Source organism: Phyllostomus hastatus, unplaced genomic scaffold, assembly GCF_019186645.2.
Source record: "Phyllostomus hastatus isolate PE091 unplaced genomic scaffold, TTU_PhHast_1.1 phas_contig_210, whole genome shotgun sequence".
In the NCBI taxonomy this organism is placed as follows: Eukaryota; Metazoa; Chordata; class Mammalia; order Chiroptera; family Phyllostomidae; genus Phyllostomus; species Phyllostomus hastatus.
Genome location: NW_025333737.1, coordinates 6,437,574 through 6,456,033, shown reverse-complemented (window position 1 = coordinate 6,456,033; position 18,460 = coordinate 6,437,574).

Below are 18,460 nucleotides of genomic sequence, written 5' to 3'. Positions count from 1 at the left end.
GTGGGGAGATGTGGTTTGGGTCCTGCCCCAGGCAGGAAGACAAGCCAACTAATAAAGAATTGTTTAACTTAAGTGTGTTTCTCCGCTATTACTGTGTTTTCAGGTGGCTTGTTGAAGCCAGAGCCTCTCAGGGTTTCCACACTTGTCCACCTGGTAGGGCCTCAGGTGGGCTCCAAAATGCCTACCATGGAAGGCGGGCCTCTATTCCTGGGGGCAGGAGCAGGGGCGGGGTTCATGACTCCCTTGAGCACACCTGGCAGAGTTTCCTAGATTCTTTACCTGAATGTAGCTTTGCCAGGTGTAACAAAACAAGCAAACAACAAAAAATAAACAATGATAACAAACACAGGATGCCTGAGTTATATTTAAATTTTGCATACACAACAAATAAATTTTACTCTATGTCCCATATTTACATTTAAAAATGATTTGTTGTGTACCTGAAATCCACCTTTAGCTGGGTGTGCCACATTTTATGTGGCAATCTTCCTGAGTTTGGTGTTTGCACCTCTGGCTTGTTTGAGAGGGCTCTTACTTTCTGTGACTCTGGTCCCTGAAGGTGGCCACAGTGCCTTGTCCCTTTGGCTGGTGACTGCTCACACACTGCCAGCTGTCAAGGTTTGACAGGTGCTGCATGGTGACTGGGTACAACCACCGGGGACTTTGATAGAACTCTCACCCTGCTGTCCCATGTCATCTAGCAGCAGGACATTCAGGTGCCACTGATAGTGATGGTGGCTGTCACATCCCTGGGTAAGGAAGCCACCATTTGCCCTGCTGCCCACTGCTCAGAGGCTGGAGTGTGGGGTGCAGGGCACGGGAGGCTCCCAGGCAGCCAGTGGGCATTCTCCACCTGCCTCAGTGTGTGGGAAATTCAGAAGCAGCAGCACTGGCTCCCACTGACCTGGAGCTCAGCACCCCAGGTCCCTTGGGAGGGACTGAGTGTGAAGAGGAAGGGGGGCAGAGGCCCAGGATCACTGTGGGTGTGGTGGTAAGAGCAGCTGGGAGATGGTGTTTAAGAGGCTGAGCCCTGAGTTTATTGTAGATCCTTCTGGAAAGGCCTCAGAGAACCCTGCAAGTACTGAACTGCTGACTGTGGTATGGCTGGTGACACCCGGGGAGAAGAGGGGCTATGAGGCTGACCACCCCTCCCTGTTCACCTGCCAGCCCCAAATGCCCCTGGTCACACCAGAGGGGTGGCAGAGTGCCCACAGTTGGTGAGGCAGGCTGGTTTCCTTCCACTGCTGGTCAGTGTCAGGCCACTTCCATCCCCACTGTGTCCCTCACCAGCTTTTGGTCCTACAGCCCAGTGGAGCTCTTGCCTTGAAGTCAAGGTGATGAGACAACTTGAGGGCTGCTCCCACAATGGGCAGTGATGAGGGACCAGCTTCTTTCTGCTGTTGGGGGTTGGAGGGGGGCCAACTGCTAATGGATTCATTCTCATCAAGTCATAGGTAGGGAGATGCTCACCTCTCTTTAATAATAAAGCAAACATGTGTGCCTACCATGTGCTGTGCCTTATCTAATTTAGACCCTAGAACAATAACTGTGGTGGAGATACCATTGTTATCCCCATCCTACAGGTGAGGAAACAGGCTCAGAGGAGATGTTTGCACCCAGGTCAGAATAATCCTATGTGTGCTCTTAGTCATTGAGAGGTGGCTGTTTGGGTCACCTGCCGTCTTCTCTCTCACCTGGGCAGAGTCTCTTGACCCACTATCTCTGTATAATTCATACCCTCTACTTCAACTTCACGTTGGACTTCTGTTGCCTGTGACAACCTGATGGCTCCACTGAGTGTCATTTGCCCAGGAGCAGGCAGAATGAGGTCTCTGGAATCACAGGGAGAGTTGCCAAAAGGACTTGGAGGCTTTGGGCTGCCATGATATCCTCAGAGCCCCTCTAGTGGTACTGGGCAGGGGTCAGGCCTGGACCAGATGTCCTGGGGACCTAGGCTGGGTGGTGGACCAGGAGCAGGTGGGGATGGAAGCCGTGTATCCAGGGAGTGTGCCCTGAATGCTGGGGTGAGCTGAGTGTGCTCTAAGGTGGGTTGAGCTGGATATTGTCTGTTGTCCCTGGTGTTGGGCTTCATTAATTTGGATGTAATTCCATTTGAAAGGAAGCCATGACATCTGAATTACACTAAAGACAAATGGTCTGTAATTGTGATGTTAGCCAAATGAACCACTTCCTTAGAGTCACGGTGTGGAGAACAGCTTCAAGGAGGCTAGACGTCCAAATTTTCCATTCCAAGGTCATTATCAGGAGATGTTTTTGTGTATAAACCAAAGGCATCATTGCAGTTCTGGTCAGAAATGAGTGAGATGTCAACAATGGTTCACAGCCTAGGGCTCAGCAGCAGTCAGAGGACTTCCTGCGTGCATTTCCTGGTGCTGTGGGCTCAGTGGTGTCTCATTCCTTAGGAACCAGGTCACAGGGATGTTTGCAAAGTGAGGCTGCACTTGCTTTCTCTGCTGGTCTCCTCAGGCCTCCAACTCACCACGTACATGAGATAATTTTATGAAATCACAGCTTCACGGTTCTCTGTTCATGTCCATTTTCTGCTCTTTTATTCATTTTGCTGTGTGAGAACTCACTAATGCACACACTGGAGCAGGTTCCAATGGTTTAAAAAACTATGTCAGAAAAAACTTGAAATTTGTCAAATCCTGCCTGTCCTTTCCCTCCCTCCTGTAAGTGGGAATATGGCAGAGTCACTACATCATACTAGGAGAAGCAACCTGGCTGCTCCTGTGGTGCTGTGGCAGGTTCTCCTGGAGGAGAGTTAACACTCTCGGCGCCAGGGCAGCTCCCCCAGCATCTGTGCACCACTTGGGGCCCACAGACAGGCTCTGGGGCTCCACAACCCTCTTCAAATTGTGTGCAATTTTATGTCTATGTATGTGACCATGTGCATTGTATTTCCTTTGGAGAAAGTTCATAGTTATCACTGTATTTTTTATTCAAACAAGATCAAGAATCAATGTTTTACAGGAAGAAATATGAAAAGATAGAAAGTACACACCTTAACTCATTTGATGTCATAATAACTCTGAGAACTAGACATTTTCATATGGGTAACAGAGATTTTAAGCAGCCAATTAAATATTTGCTCAGATACCTGACACCCTTCTCAACTTAGACTCATAGACTATTAATGCTGGGATGCACCAAAGAGATTTTCTGTCCATTTCCCACCCCCTTGCCTTTTATGGGGGGTTGGGGGGGGGGGACTTAGGCCCAGAGAAATGGACTAAATTATCCAAAGTTATATGGTCAATTTCCCACTGAAATGGATTAGAAATACAGTTTTTTTACTCTCTGTCCAAAGCCTTTGCCATCCCATTGTTCCTGTAAAGCCTGTGAGTATAACTTCAATTCATCTTTCCTAGACGTCTGTTTACCTGTCAGTATTCTCTGCTCAGGAGATCAATTCCTTGAGGGCAGGTGCCCAGCACATAATAGGCAGGTGATCAATAGGAGTGGAATGAACGGTGAACCTGTGTTCTTCCTGTGTCTCCCCTTCCTTCATGGCCCTGCTGCCTTCCCAGATATGCCCAGAAGCTTGATCTGTGCAGTTTCAGGTCTTCCTGGCTACGCCTGGATCTAGGCTAGTGGCATGCCCCTGTAGAAGCAAATCCCTGGCCTCTTGAGCCTCCCTTGCTTCCCTGTAACAGGGGAGCATGTTCATGGGCACTTTCTGGAGGCCCTTACATCTGCCCTGATATCAGTTCCCACAATCAAAACAAAATTTCTGAGGTGAGTCCCAATAAGATAAACCCAAAGAGGCCTACACCAGGACACAGCCTAATTAAAATGGTAAAGGTTAGTGCTGGCCAGGTGCCTCAGTTGGTTGGAGCACCATCTCATACACCAAACTGCAGGTTCAATCCAGGGCACATGCCTAGACTGCAGGTTTTATCCCCAGTTGGGGTGCGTAAGGGAGGCAACCAATTGGCAACCAGTCAACATTTCTCTCTCACATCTATGTTCCTCTCTCTTGTCCCATCCCCCACCTCTAAAATCAATAAACATATCCTCAGGTGAGGATTTTTTTTAGGTGGTAAAGGTTAAAGACAGAGATAATGTTAAAAGCAGCAACAGAAAGACACTTAGTTACCTACGAGAAACTCTGAGCTGATTTCTCAACACAAACATTTAGGCCAACAGGGATTGGCCTGAAATATTCAAAGTGATGAAAATCAAGGACCTACAACCAAGACTGCTTTACCCAGCAAAGCTATCATTTAAAACTAAAGGAGAAATAAAGAGTGTCAGAGAAGCAAAAGCTAAAAAATGTTTATTATCCCCAAACAGTATTTTGAGAAATGTTAAAGGGTCTTTAAGAAGAACAATAAAAAGCAGGGGAACATAGTTATAAAGAATCAAATGGCAATAAATGAGTACCTATCAATAATCAGTTTAAATGTAAATGGCTTAAACGCTCCAATCAGAAGACACAGGGTAGCTGAATGGAAAAGAAAACAGGACCCATAAATATGCTGCCTCCAAGAGACCCACCTCGGAGTGAAAGATACATACCAACTAAAAGTAAATAGATGGAAAAAGATTTTTCATGCAAATGGAAATGAAAAAAAAAAAAGATGGGACAGTAATACTTATATCAAACTAAATAGACTTTAAAACAAAGGCTATACTAAGAGAAAAAGAACATTACATAATGATAAAAGGAACAATCCAACAAGAAGAAATAGCCCTATGGACATTTATTCACCCAACATAAGGTCACCTAAATAGATCAAGCAAATGTTCATGGACATACAGGGAGAGACGGACAGCAATACAGTCATCGTTGGTGATTTTAACACCTGATCCGCATCAATATGTATAGACCTTCCAGACAGAAAACCAACAAGAAAATGGAGGCCTTAAATGACACACTAGATCAGCTGGATTTGATACCTTTAGAGCATTTCAGCCCCAATCAGCAAAATATACATTCTTTTCAAGTATACACAGAACAGTTTTCTGGAATAGGCATGTGTGGACACAAAACTAGTCTCAGTAAATTTAAGAAGATTGAAATCATATCAAGCATCTTCTCTGACCATAATGGTATGAAATCAATCACAAGAACACTGAAAAATACACAAAGACATTAAGGCTAAATAACATGTTGTAAACAATGAATGAATGGGTTAACAGTGAGATTAAGGAAGAAATCATAAGATACCTTTTAAAAAAAAGAAAATGAGAACATGGCAACCCCAAGTCTATGAGACACAGAGCAAGCAGTCTTAAGAGGAAAATTCATAGCAATTACATTTTTAATTGAGGATTCAATTTCTTTAATAAATTAAAACTATTGATATTTTTTAATTATTGTGTCAGTTTTGGTAAATTGTGTTTTTCAAGACTATTTTTCCATTCTATTGTAGGTATCAAATGTATTGTTAAAGAGTTCTGCAAAATATGCTTTATTATATATATGTTTTTAATTTTTATTTATTTATTTTTAGAGAGAGGGGAAGGGAAGGAGAAAGGGAGGGAGAGAAACATCAATGTGTGGTTGCCTCTCTAGCTCACCCAACTGGGGACCTGGCCTGCAACCCAGGCATGTGCCCTGACTGGCAATTGAACCAGCGACCCTTTGGTTCATAGGCCCACACTCAATCCACTGAGCTACACCAGCCAGGGCCTGCTTTATTATATTTTTAATTTAATTTCATACATCCTAAATGTATGATGAAAACACATTTCATCTCTAATAACAATTATTGTTTTCTTAGTCTTAAGTCACCATCAGTCTTGCTACGTGTTAACACCTAGCAAAATTTGATTGAGGTATTCAAAGATGCAGCTTGGATTGGTCAGGCAGGGTTCTCCAGACAAACAGAACCAATAGAAGTTAACTCGCATGTCTACAGAGACTGAGAAGTCCCAAAGTCTTCCATCAGCATTCTGGAGACTAAAAATTGATGGTATACAATAGTTTCCATCTGAGTACAAAACCCTCCGAAGCAGGACCGCTGACAATGTCACTCCAGTCAGAGTCTGGGCGCGAAGGCGCGACATTGCAGCTTGAAGGCAGGCAGAGAGAGAAAAAACGCTCTGCCTGCTCAGCCTGTGTGTTCCCTTTGAGCCTTTACCGCGAGAAGGGGCTGAGCGCTTTGCATTCAGGTGCCAGGCCGTCGGCCTAGGAGGAGAGCCCAGGGGTCTGCTCCGACTTCGACTTTATAAGACGATTGGGCGCCAAGAAGCCCTTTCCCTGCGGCGTGCTCGGTGTGGACTTGAAGGTGGCGCGCAAGGGGCGTACGCACAAGGCGTGCGGCACTGCGCCTGCGCCCACCGCAGGTCTGCTTCTCGCGGACTCACACCTGCTCACCACCTGAAGAAGCCCCCGGCACTGAAGACCCAGGTGCCGGCCAGGCGCCGCCCGGCTTGGGTGTGGACGCAAGCGCTGGGCGTGAGGAGCACGGCGGCACCCTGCTGGAAGTCGCGGGGCTGCTAACTTCAGCTCGGAGCCCACGCCGCGTCCCTGGGCCTCTGGCGCCTCCAACGAGAGCCTCCCGTCGCGCCCAAGGCTGACGGAGGGGCAGCCCTTAGGCCACCGGCCCCTCCCCTGGGGCGCTAGGGCGCCGGCCACTGCGCACCAGGCCCCTTGCTCCCTCTTGCTTCTTGGGCCTGAGGTCCCAGGCCTGGTGCGGTGACTTACCTCAGTCCTTGACCTCGGGCTTCCCTGCTGCCCACTGCAGAGCCGGACGCCCGCTCCTGGCGTTGCACGTGGAGAGGAGAGCCGTGTGGAGGATGCGAGAGCCACCTGGACAAAGACTGCAACATCCCTGCCCTGTGCTGTGAAGACAAGAGGTAGGAATAGCAGGCGACATTTATTTTACTCAGTTTCTAGCTTGGGTGGGCGGTGGGACAGGTGGACAATGACTCTGTAACCAGGTTTTACAGCGAGGGAGGGGAAGTCTTTGTTAAAGGGGAAGGTGGAGTGGGTGGAGGACATCCTCTGTCCCTTATTGGGAGACTTAGGGATCTTCTGGTGATTCGAGCACCTCCAGAGAGTTTGAAGGACGGTGCACAGAGGGAACCAGGGAGAGCCTGTGGGCCTCCAAAGGGTGATGTTCCTTCCTAAGCCAAGAGAATAAAATGTAGCTGGCAAAGCTTTGATAATGACTGTCAACTGTAGATATTTATTTGCATCTCTTGTATGGCCTGAAGGAACAGGTGGAGGAGCAAAAGCCAGAAACCAGATGGGGGAGTGGGGGCATTTCATTTGGTGGGGAGCGGGTTGCAGTGTATTCGGGTCCAGAGGAATTTTGAAGCCTTACTCTTAGGAGTCACCCAACTCTCCTCACTCCACTTGAACACGAAGATGCACCAGGTGCTCATTGCATGGGCCGGTTTTAGTCTCACGTTTTCTGAGTTCTTTGGTACTCACCCCTGGCCCTGAAGGTGACATGCTGAGATCCCTGCAGGTCTTGGACTCCAGGCTTTAACCCCTTGGGCTGCCACTTCTCCTGGAGCAAGTGGACACATGAGGTGCTGCCCTTCTGAGCCCTCTGCTCATTTCGATTTAATAACCAAGTGCAAAGTGACTGAGGTTGGTGGCAGGATCCTTTTTTACATCCCGCAATCAGGGCCCTATGATCTCTGCAGGTCCCTTTAACTCTGTTTCTGTGATCATTCTACATGAAAAGCAGACAGTGTTTAAGACAGGGAATATGCTTAGATTCCCATTTCACAGAGTGAGCAGTCTGCACAGTGGTGGTTTGCTTCTGAGGTTGTAGACCTGATTCCATGGCCCAATGACAAACCGAGAGCCCAACTATGCAAGGCCCACACTTGGCCTGCACCTCACCCTCCAGGCTAGGCACTTGGGAACGACTGGACAGGCAGCCGAGGCTTGGCTTATGTGAGACCCTCGTCCTTAACGCCTCTTTGGCCAGTGCGAGTAGGGCCAGATAACAGATTCTGAAGCAACTAGGCCCCTTTAGACCTAGCTCCTTCTGTTTCAGTGTAGACATGGCCTTGGGGCCTGAGAGCCAGCAACGGGCTACTGGGAGCTGGGAGTAGGAAGCACACAAGTCAGTGTGTGGGAAAAGGGCCTGGGTGGTAGTGGTAAGAAGTAACCTGGCTGGGAGAAGGGGTATGGCGGCATGGTAAGGAAGACAGGCCTGTTCCCTGGTCTCTCCCCTCTCTCCGTGGGACAGCAGCCTCAGAGAGGGCCAAGAGCAAGATGGGCTGGCCCTAAATGACTGGGGCCTGGCTTTGTCCTGTCCCTCCTGGCACGCGAACATAACTTTGAAGCAGGACAGTAAGATGCTAGGAAAAGTCCTTGGCAAGTGGAATGGGGAAACTGGCACAAGATAATTAAACAAGGCCAAACAATTTGAACAATTTATAGACAGTTAGTGAATTGCAAGAACTTATCTTCCCTGACCAAGGATACTTGAGAGCAAATGCCTCAAGTGCCTTGAGAGCAAATACCTGAGACCAAATACCTCTCCTCCCTAACCAGAGAATACACAGCTTAAATCATGTTGGTCAGGGAGATAGGCAACAGAAACCCAATTAGTGCCATTTGTGCCAGCCAAAACCAAGGACGGATGAAATCAGGGGAACAAAAAACCCAATTAGAGCCAGACAGACCCAAAATAAAAGTCAAGCAGTGAAGCTGACCAGAGAATGATCCCAAACTCCCCTATACACTCATTTTATTTTTTTACTTTGATTTTTAAATTTAAAATATATTTTATTGTTTATGCTCTTATGGTTGCCCCAGTTTTTCCCCCTTTGCCCTCTCCATCCAGCTCCCTGCCCCCCACTCCTTCAGGCAGTCCCCACACCAATGTCCATGTCTGTGGGTCATGCATATACGAGTATGTTCTTTGGCTAACCCCTTCACCTTCTTTCAACGAGTCTGTCCCATGTTTCTATGCCTCTGATTCTATTTTGCTTATGAATTTATTTTGTTCATTAGATCCCACGTACAAGTGAGAAAATATGGTATGTTTTTCACTGACTGGCTTACTTCACTTAGCATAATATTCTCTAGGTCCATCCATACTGTCACAAAAGGTAAGAATTCCTTCTTTCCTACTGCTGTGTAGAATTCCAGTGTGTAAACGTACCACAGCTTTTTTTTATCCACTCATCTACTGACGAGCACTTGGGCTGTGTCCAGATCTTGGCTATTGCAAATAACGCTGCCGTGAACATAGGGATGCATATATTCTTTTGAATTGGTGTTCCAGAATCCTTAGGGTATATTCCCAGAAGTGGAATTGCTAAGTTAAAAGGCAGTTCCATTTTTAACTTTTGGGGAAAACCTCATATTGTTTTCCACAGTGGCTGTACCAGTCTGTACTACCACCAACAACACACTAGGGTCCCCTTTTCGCCACATCCTCACCAGCACTTGTTTGATTTATTGATGGTAGCCATTCTGGCAGGTGTGAAGTGATGTCTCGTCTCATCTTTCTAATGATCAGTGATGTTGAGTATTTTTTATATGTCTATGGCCCTCTGTAGGCCCGCCTTGGAGAAGTGTCTGTTCAGGTCATTTGCCCATTTTTAAATTAGATTTTTTGTCTTCCTAGTGGTGAGTCATATAAGATCTTTATAAATTTTGGAAATTAAACCCTTATGAGATATATCATTGGCAAATATGTTCTCACATACTGTGGAATCTTTTTTCATTTTGATGATGGTTTCTTTAGCTGTGCAAAAGCTTTTTAATTTGATATAATCCCATTTGCTTATTTCTTCTTTTGTTTTCCTGCCCTAGGAGATATATTGGCAAAAATATTGCTGTATAAGATAATATGAAGTTTTACTGCCTATGTTTTTTTTAGGATTTTTATGGTATCACAACTTACATTTAAGTCTCTTATCCGTTTCGAGTTTATCCTGATGTGTGGTGTGAGTTGGTAGTCTAGTTCCTTTTTTTTTGCATGTCAGTCTAGTTCTCCCAACACCATTTGTTGAAGAGACTGCCTTCACTCCATTGTGTGCTCTTGCCTCCTTCGTCAAATGTTAATTGACCATAAAGACATGGGTTTATTTCTGGGCTCTCTGCTCTGTTCTATTGATCTGTATGCCTGTTTTTATGCAACTATATCATATTTTTTAAAAATGCATCTGGAAAGCTGATGAATATTGTGCTGAAACCCTCCCCTAAGACTTCCCTGAAGACTCCCACCAGCAGAGCAGAGATAAAAGTCCTTGAGACAAAGGAGGCTAGCACCAGCTCTCTCTGGAGCATGCAAACTTGCCCTTCTTCCCTTTCAGGTGTGTGTCTGTACTTTTCTCTCCTAAATTCTAAGGGTCCTCATGAGACTTGCAACTAAGGGAACAGTGGGCAACAGCAGCTCATCTCAGACTAATCCCCTGAACCTGTCTCCAAGGTGACTTTTCAGTGAGTTAACAGCAGCCCCAATATGGCTCATTCCTGTCACTGTGACTTTTTCTTCCCATTGAGCTAACAGCAACCTGCCTTGGCTCACTTCCTTCCCGTGACATTTCTAGGGAGCCAAAGCAGAGCACCACCTGGGCTTTCTCCTGTTGCTTCTTTCACCCTAAGCCCTTTTTTGTTTCACCCTCCCCCAGCTTTAATAAATTTACTCTCAAAATCACTTAGACTTGTGTTGTGAAATCTTTCCTGCATGGAGTCAAGAACTGACACACTCCTGGCCAACTCAAGGCAGACCCACTCCGGCCCAGTCCCTTGCCAGTGACACCTTCTGTGTACCTCCTGGGCCAGCTGCTTCTGCCCTGCCTGGACTGTAGGCAGGAGGACCTACCTTTAAAATGGACTGGAGAAACAAAAAAATAGGAAGGAGCCCTGGCTGGCGTAGCTCAGTGGATTGAGCGCAGGCTGCGAACCAAAGTGTCGCAGGTTCGATTCCCAGCCAGGGTATATGCCTGGGTTGCAGGCCATAACCCCCAGCAACTGCACATTGATGTTTCTCTCTCTTTCTCTATCTCCCTCCCTTCCCTCTCTAAAAATAAATAAATAAATAAATCTTTTTAAAAAATAGGAAGAAAGGGAGGAAGGAAGTTAGTTAGTTAATTGAGGGGGAGGGAGGAAGAAAAGGAAGTAAAGAAAGAAAAAAAGGAAGAAAGAAACCACTGTTTTACTATAAAACCTTAGAGCCTGAAACCATGAACAATATTCAGTGGCAAGGAAAAATGATCACAGTATAATTTTATAAAAATTAAGGTGCAGCCCTGGCTGGGTTGCTCAGTTGGCTGGAATGTCATCTCATACACTGAAAGGCTGCATGTTTGATTCCTGGTCAGGGCTCATACCTGGGAAGCAGGTTTGATCTCCAGTGCAGGTGCGTGCAAGAGGCAATCAGTTAATGTTTCTCTCTCACCTAAATGTTTTTCTCTCTAAGATCAATAAATGTATCCTCAGGTGAGGATTAAAGAAAAGAAAGGACAGCTCTGAAACTTGGGTACCAAGGAAAGAACCTGGCCTCAGCTGATTGGGGTTACAGATCTGATCAGCAAGACTGTTTCTGGTTGATTTTAAGCCATATTTGATAAATGGAGTTTCTGAGTGTTTCTTACGCGTTGAGAAGTATTAAGTTTGCCTGAAACTTTTTGAATTAAGGACCTGAGGAAGTTGGGTCTGGTGAAAGGTGCAGGATTTGGAATGGGAAAACCAGAAAATTCTGTTCCTGACCTGGGGCCTGTTTGTACTGAGCCTCAGTCATCTCCAAAAATCCTCTGTCAGGACTGTTGTAGGAGTTCAATGAAGTTAAAGAAGCTTGAAGAGTTATGTCAGGGTGAATCAGTGCTTCAGGGGAGCGGTAGACTTAGCAGGGTTTGGAGTGCCTTCCTAAAAGGCAGAGTCACCTTTTCTGCCAAACTCCACTGGCACTCAAGTTCTCTCCTGACTCCCTTCAGCCGAGATCTCCTTGAAGGCACAGCTCTCTTTGGTTTGGTTCTTGGTGTCAGTGAAGAGTGTCCTTAGGACAGGGAGTGGAACCAGCCCCATAGGATGGTAGTTGGGGGCCTAGGCCACCAAGAGAAGGATTTGGCACTGACTCAGCAGTCAGGAGACCCAAAGCCCCGCTCCCATTCCACCAGCAAGTTCTCAGAATTCGTCAGATTCCTGCCTCGGAGCCCGTTTCTTGTCTCTGTGAGGCATTATGAAAAACAACCACAGGTAGGGTCCTTTGCCCGCCTGTGATGAAAGGTGTGCCCTGAACTGTGGCCTGAACCTCAGAGGGCCAAAATAGGCCCAGTCCTATTTTGTGACTGCCCAGTGACTTTTCTCCTGAATTCCTCTATGCTAGGCCCAGTCCTATTTTGTGACTGCCCAGTGACTTCTCTCCTGAATTCCTCTATGCTATTGTCATTTTGTGGCTTTTCTGACAACTTCTTTTAGGCAGCAGTTACTGGCCTCTTATCTGACCCTGCTCTGACCTCTCATCCTCAGTTTACTTTAGCTTTTTAGTAGACCTACATTTGGACAGAGCATCTACTTGTTGATAAGCCTTCTTCCCTCTACTGAATACTCTATTATTTTCAGTTAATTAGTTAATGAGGCCTTGATGGACCCAGGCTATGATTCAGATTGTTGAGGCCTAAGCCCTTGTGGGCCTGGCCTTGTGGTGTCTGGCTGAGGGAAGGGCAGTTTGGGAGCTCCATGCTTTGTGTAGAAGGGCAGGTCTGAGGAAGGGCCTGCACTGCTAGAATTGCCGAAGGGGGTTAGAGCCCAGTGATGCTCAAACTGTGGCCTGTCTCGTTTTGCCATATGGATCACTGTGTAATTTCAGGATAAATGATTAGAAACCTACCTCCATGTTGCTGCTCCTCAAAAAGACTGTTTGTTATTAATATTTAGTGGTTTAACCTATTATTTTTTTACATCCTTTTTGTCTCGAAACAGGTTATTCTGAGTTTTAAGAATATGCGTTTTGCTACATTACACTCGGTAACACTACTCTTATTAAAATAAACATCTTTATTTGCCCTGTTTGATTCTCAAGGTTGGGGTGTTGAGGCTGATGGCAATGGTGGGAAGATTGCTCATCACTGGAGTGTCCAACACCCTCATTTCATGCATGTGAGGAGGACAATATCCAGAGGGAAAGCAAAGTGCTCCAGGGCTCACCCCAGTCAGAGTCAGCGCAGGGACACATCGAGCTTCTAAAACATAACTTCCTATTAATACGCTCATCTTGTAATTAGCAAAGACTACCTAAGAGGAGCCCTCTGGTGCTCCTCAAGGGCCCAGGGCACAAACTGAGGGACAGTTATCCTGGGTACCATGTGGGGCTCCCTGTGATGAGTGTTAAGAGAACTCACACTGGGTTCTATGGGTGTGTTCCACCCTCTGGATGCCTAAGTCTCCAGCTGTGAGATGAGGATACATGTGGATGTTCTAGAAGGTCTGGCTTTTGAGCTGTGTTCCCTCTGGCCCCTTCCCCTCACCTGTCTGAGGGCTGTTCTCTCCAGGCTGAGATCAGGGACACCAGCAGAGTTCTCCCAATGTGCTAGAGGGTTGGGAGGAAAGACTTTCTTTACTTAGCATCCAAAAATTATTCCCTGCCAGACTGCATGGGAAGAGCTGAGCTCCAAGTTCATGGTGATCAAGGGGCCTGGGGTGGTTTTGTCCCCCAGGGGACACTTAGCAAGGTCTGAAGATATTTTTGATGACCACAGGTGGGCAGAGGAATGCTACTGGCAGTTAGTGGGTAGAAGTCAGGTTGCTACTAAACCTCCTACAATGCACAGCGCAGGCCCCTAAGACAAATAATTATTCTGCCTAAAATCATTAGTGCTGTTGTCAAAATACCCTGACATACAGCTCAGACCGGTCTGTGTCTGGTTCCCTCTCTGCTCCCACTTTCTGTGGCGGTGGACCAGCCATCTCACCTCTGTATGACATTCAGTTTCCTGACCTGTAAGATGAGACATTATGATTTGGTTAGATGATCTACGTGGACTTTCCTAATATTATCATCCTCTAGGTGTGCTTCCTTAGTCCACCCACCTGCTGATTTTTCTTATGGTATTTTGAGTCTCCATAAATAAAAAGAGTACCCTTCTCTCCTCCAAGCTCCAATGAGATCAGATCAATGACATGGGCATACAGGATCATATGCCAAATAGGAGGCAGATATCAAGTCTCTTATCCTATGCTATGTTCCAGGCTTCAAACCACAGGCTTGCCTATAATCTGTGTTGGAGAATTCAGATCATTGGCAAGGATACAAGTGGGACTTCTAGCTCCCAAACCTAGATATTAGAACATACCCCTCACACATGGCCAAAGCTTGCCTGCAGAGATGTGACCACAAAGCTGACCAACAGAGGAAGCTCAGCTCCACTATAAAGACAAGGATGCAAACTTTCTAGAATGCAGCCAAACTCAGACCAAATGTGCTCCACACTGAGACAGTAGAAGGAGAGCTCCCTGAGGAGGGTTGAAGTCAGAGAGGAAGTGGCTGACCTGGTTCCTGATTCTGAGCAACAGTAGCCTTGCCCACTTGTAAAAAGTGACCCAGTGAATATCAGCCTTTGTCCAGCCAGTCTAGACACTTGTCTTCCTAAACAGGAGCAAAAAGGGAAATAGCAAGAGATACCACATATACTCTAACATGCCTCCATCACAGAAAGAGAAAGTTTGAATGGAATTTCAAAAGAAGGGCATAAAAGAGAAATGTTGCCTCTTTCCCAACAACACAGGTCTCCTCCTTTTTTTTAAAGATTTTATTTTTTCATTTTCAGAGAGGGAAGGGAGGGAGAAAGAGAGAGAGAGAGGGAGGGAGAGAGAGAGACATCAATGTGAGGTTGCTGGAGGTCATGGCCTGCAACCCAGGCATGTGCCCTGACTGGGAATTGAACCTGCGATGCTTTGGTTCGCAGCCCACGCTCAATCCACTGAGCTACGCCAGCCAGGGTGAGGTCTCCTCCTTTTAATCTTAGCTTAAGCAGTAAGAAACCCCCACCCTTCAACATGGGCACATGTACACACACACACACATCACCCAATCTAACCTGTGCAGGAAGCACAAGGTGGAAGTTGAGTGGAATAATGGAGTTTGGCCTCATAGCTGAACTTCTCATCCAAGTAGAACACAGACACTAGACTAAAGGCATGTCCAACCCAGAAAAACACAGGAAAGAAATTGCATAACTTGTGTCCAGTGTGCAAGGGAAGTTGTTGCTGAATCTCGTTCCTAGAGTCCCTATGGCTGACACCCTACCCATTAATAGAACCATGGTGATGGTTCTATTCATCTGCCATTCTGGAACATTAACCCAACAGACCAGCAGGCCACGGTTATAGGCTCACACCAAGAGGGCTTTTTGATCACTTCCTGAGAGCAGGACCCAGGGCTCACCCTTGCGCGGACCCACTGCCCAACTGTCAGGTGGAGCACTGGACGAGCAGTTAACTGGGACGTCCTTGGCATGTATTCTCCTCCCAGTTCTTTCCTCACTAGCTGCATGAGCTTGAACAATTTTTTTCCCTTCTTAGGTCTCAATTTCTTCCTTGCTGAGTCTCATCTTCCTAATTTCAAAACAGGTATCTTTTAAGGAGCCCATGGGCTCCAGAATGGTGGGCGTGGGATGTGTTCTCCTGGGCAAGGATTTCATCAGGTCAGGAGGAAATGACCAGTCCACCAACAATGGTGGTCAAGGGAAAGGAAGTCTGGTTCACTCTTCATAAGCCAAATGAGGCTTATTTGGAAAGACAATGTGAGAAAACCTCTCACAGGAGACAAGCCAAAAGTTGTAAGGAGCAAAATCCCACTTGCAGAAGTAAATGAAGAAGAGCAGAGAGAGAGAAATGGTAAAGTTGGGGGATTGATACAGAAATCACTAAATACCATTCAAAGAACCAAAGTGAGAAGCCTGAGACTTCTGGTCAAGATGGTGGCATACATAAATACAGTACTCAAATCCTCCCACAACTACATCAGAATTATGACTGAACTACAGAACGCCCATCATTCAGAACCTTCAGAAATTTAACTGAATGGGTGTCCTACAATTAGGGATTTAAAGAAGAAGCCACACTGAGACTGGTAGGAGAGGTGGAGATGTACAACAGGCTTGTCCCACACCACATGTGGCCAATAAAAATTGGGAAGGATATCTTGGCTGCAGAGGTGCCCCCTGAGGAATTAGGGGTCTGAACCCAACACCAGGTACACCAGCCCATGGTTCCAATGCCAGGAAGAGAAGTTCCTGTAAACTCTGTTTGTAAAACCCAGCAGGGATAGTGACTGAATGAGACAGAGGGTTTCTGGAGTCCCAGGCATTCCTCTTAAAAAGGCCAGTGCATGAACTTACCTGGACTCACTCCCTGTGAACTCCAGCCCTGGGGCAGTACTTTGAAAGGAACCTGAGACATATGGAAGGAAGTGAATTGTCTGGCATCAAGGCAAGAACTGTGGGGGTGGGGGAGGGCAGCTTTCTGCCACACAAAAGTGCTGGCAGAGGCCCTTATTCCTTTTCTGACACCATCAGTACCTACTCACCCATAGCAACAGCAGGTAGGTGCCATATGTGAGTCTCCACATCCCTGGCTATCACTGTTCAACCTACCCTGGTGACTCCCTGAGACCCTGCCCCACCCAACTTGTAGGCCCATTCAAGCTGTTTCTAGTGTCTTTCCCATGCCAATGGCCTGTCTTGGCTCATGCTTCACACTTTCCTTAAATCTCCCAAATAAGCAACATCTGGCCATGGTTTATCCTGTACCATTTGCTAAATGGCCCCAGGCCCAGCACTATCAGTAGCTGCCTTTGTTCACAGCTTGGCCTCCCCTGGGCACCTCCAAGCCTAGTACAAGTAGCAGCAATCTGCAGATTGCTTTGTAGCTCATGCCAGGTGGCCCTGTGCAGAACACACAGAAGTTGACCTTGGCCTGAACCTCCCAGAAGGCTCCAGAGTCAGCTATCCAGTAGACAACTTCAGACTACATCAAAGCACCATCTAACCACCCCCACACCAACACATTCAAGGGGTGGACTCAGTAGGAACCAGAGTCCTGCCAAAGTAAGTCCTGCTCTGATGGGTGGGCCTCCACATAGCTGATCCTCCGCATAGCTGATCCTCCACAGTGGTCAGTGGTCACAGCCTGTCCTTACAGCTGATCAGTCTGTAGGTAAATCCTTCCCATTGACATGCCAATAGCAATCAAGGCTCAACTACAAGACAAGGGTGTACACAGCCCACAGTTGAGGGGGATACACCTGGAATGCCCATCTTAGATGATATGGGAGGCTTTGCCACTGGCCCCTGAAGAACACCTACAACATAAGGCCACCCTACCAAGCCCAGGAGACATAGCAACTCTACCTGATACATAGAAACAAACATAGGGAGGTGGCCAAAAGGAGGAGACAAAGAACTATGTCCCAAATGAAAGAACAGAACTTCAGAAAAAAGAACTAAACAAAAAGGAGACAAGCAATCTACTAGATGGAGAGTTCAAAACAGTGGTTGTAATAAAGATGCACAGTGAACTTACAGGAAGAGTAGGTGAACTCAGAACTTCAACAGCATAAAAAAGAACATGGAAACCATAAAAAAGACCAGTCAGAAATGAAGGCTACAATAACTGAAAGGAGGAATAATTTACAGTGAATCAAGAGTAGAGTAGACGTGGCTGAGAATCAAATCAGCAATTTGAAATATAAGGAAGCAAAAAATATCCAATCAGAACAGCAAAAAGAAAAAAGAATCCAAAAAAAATGAAGTTGGTATAAGGAGCCTCTGGGACAACTTTAAGCATACCAACATTCCCATCATGAGAGCACCAGAAGAAGAGAAAGAGGTAGAAATTGAAACCTATTTGAAAAAATAATGACAGAAAACTTTCCTAAACTGGAGAAGGAAATAGACATGTAAAGAAAGTGCAGATAATCTCAAACAAGATGAAACCAAAGAGGCCTACTCCAAAACACACCATAATTAAAATGCAAAAGATTAAAGACAAAGAGACAACCTTAAAAGCAGCAAGAGAAAAACAGTTACCTATAAGGGAGCTCCCATAATACTGCCAGCTGATTTCTAAACAAAAATTTTACAGGCCAGAAGAGATTGGGAACAATTATTCAAACTGATAAAAAGCAAGGACATACAACCAACATTACTCTACCCAGCAAAGCTATCATTTAAAATATAAAGATATATAAAGAGCTTCTCAGACAAGAAAGAGCTAAAGGAGTTCATTATCACCAAACCAGTATTACATGAAATGTTAAAGAGTCGTTTTTAAGAAGAAGAAGAAAAAGATAAAAATTATGAACAATAAAATGGCAATAAATACATATTTATCAACAGTTGAATCTAAAAAAAAATAAATGAATGAACAGAACAGATACAGACTCATACATACAGAGACCATTTAGATGGTTGCCATATGGGCGACAGGTTGGGGTGGTGAAAAAGGTAAAGGGATTAAGAAGCACCAATTGGTATGTACAGAATAGTCAAGGGATGCAAAGTATGGTATAGG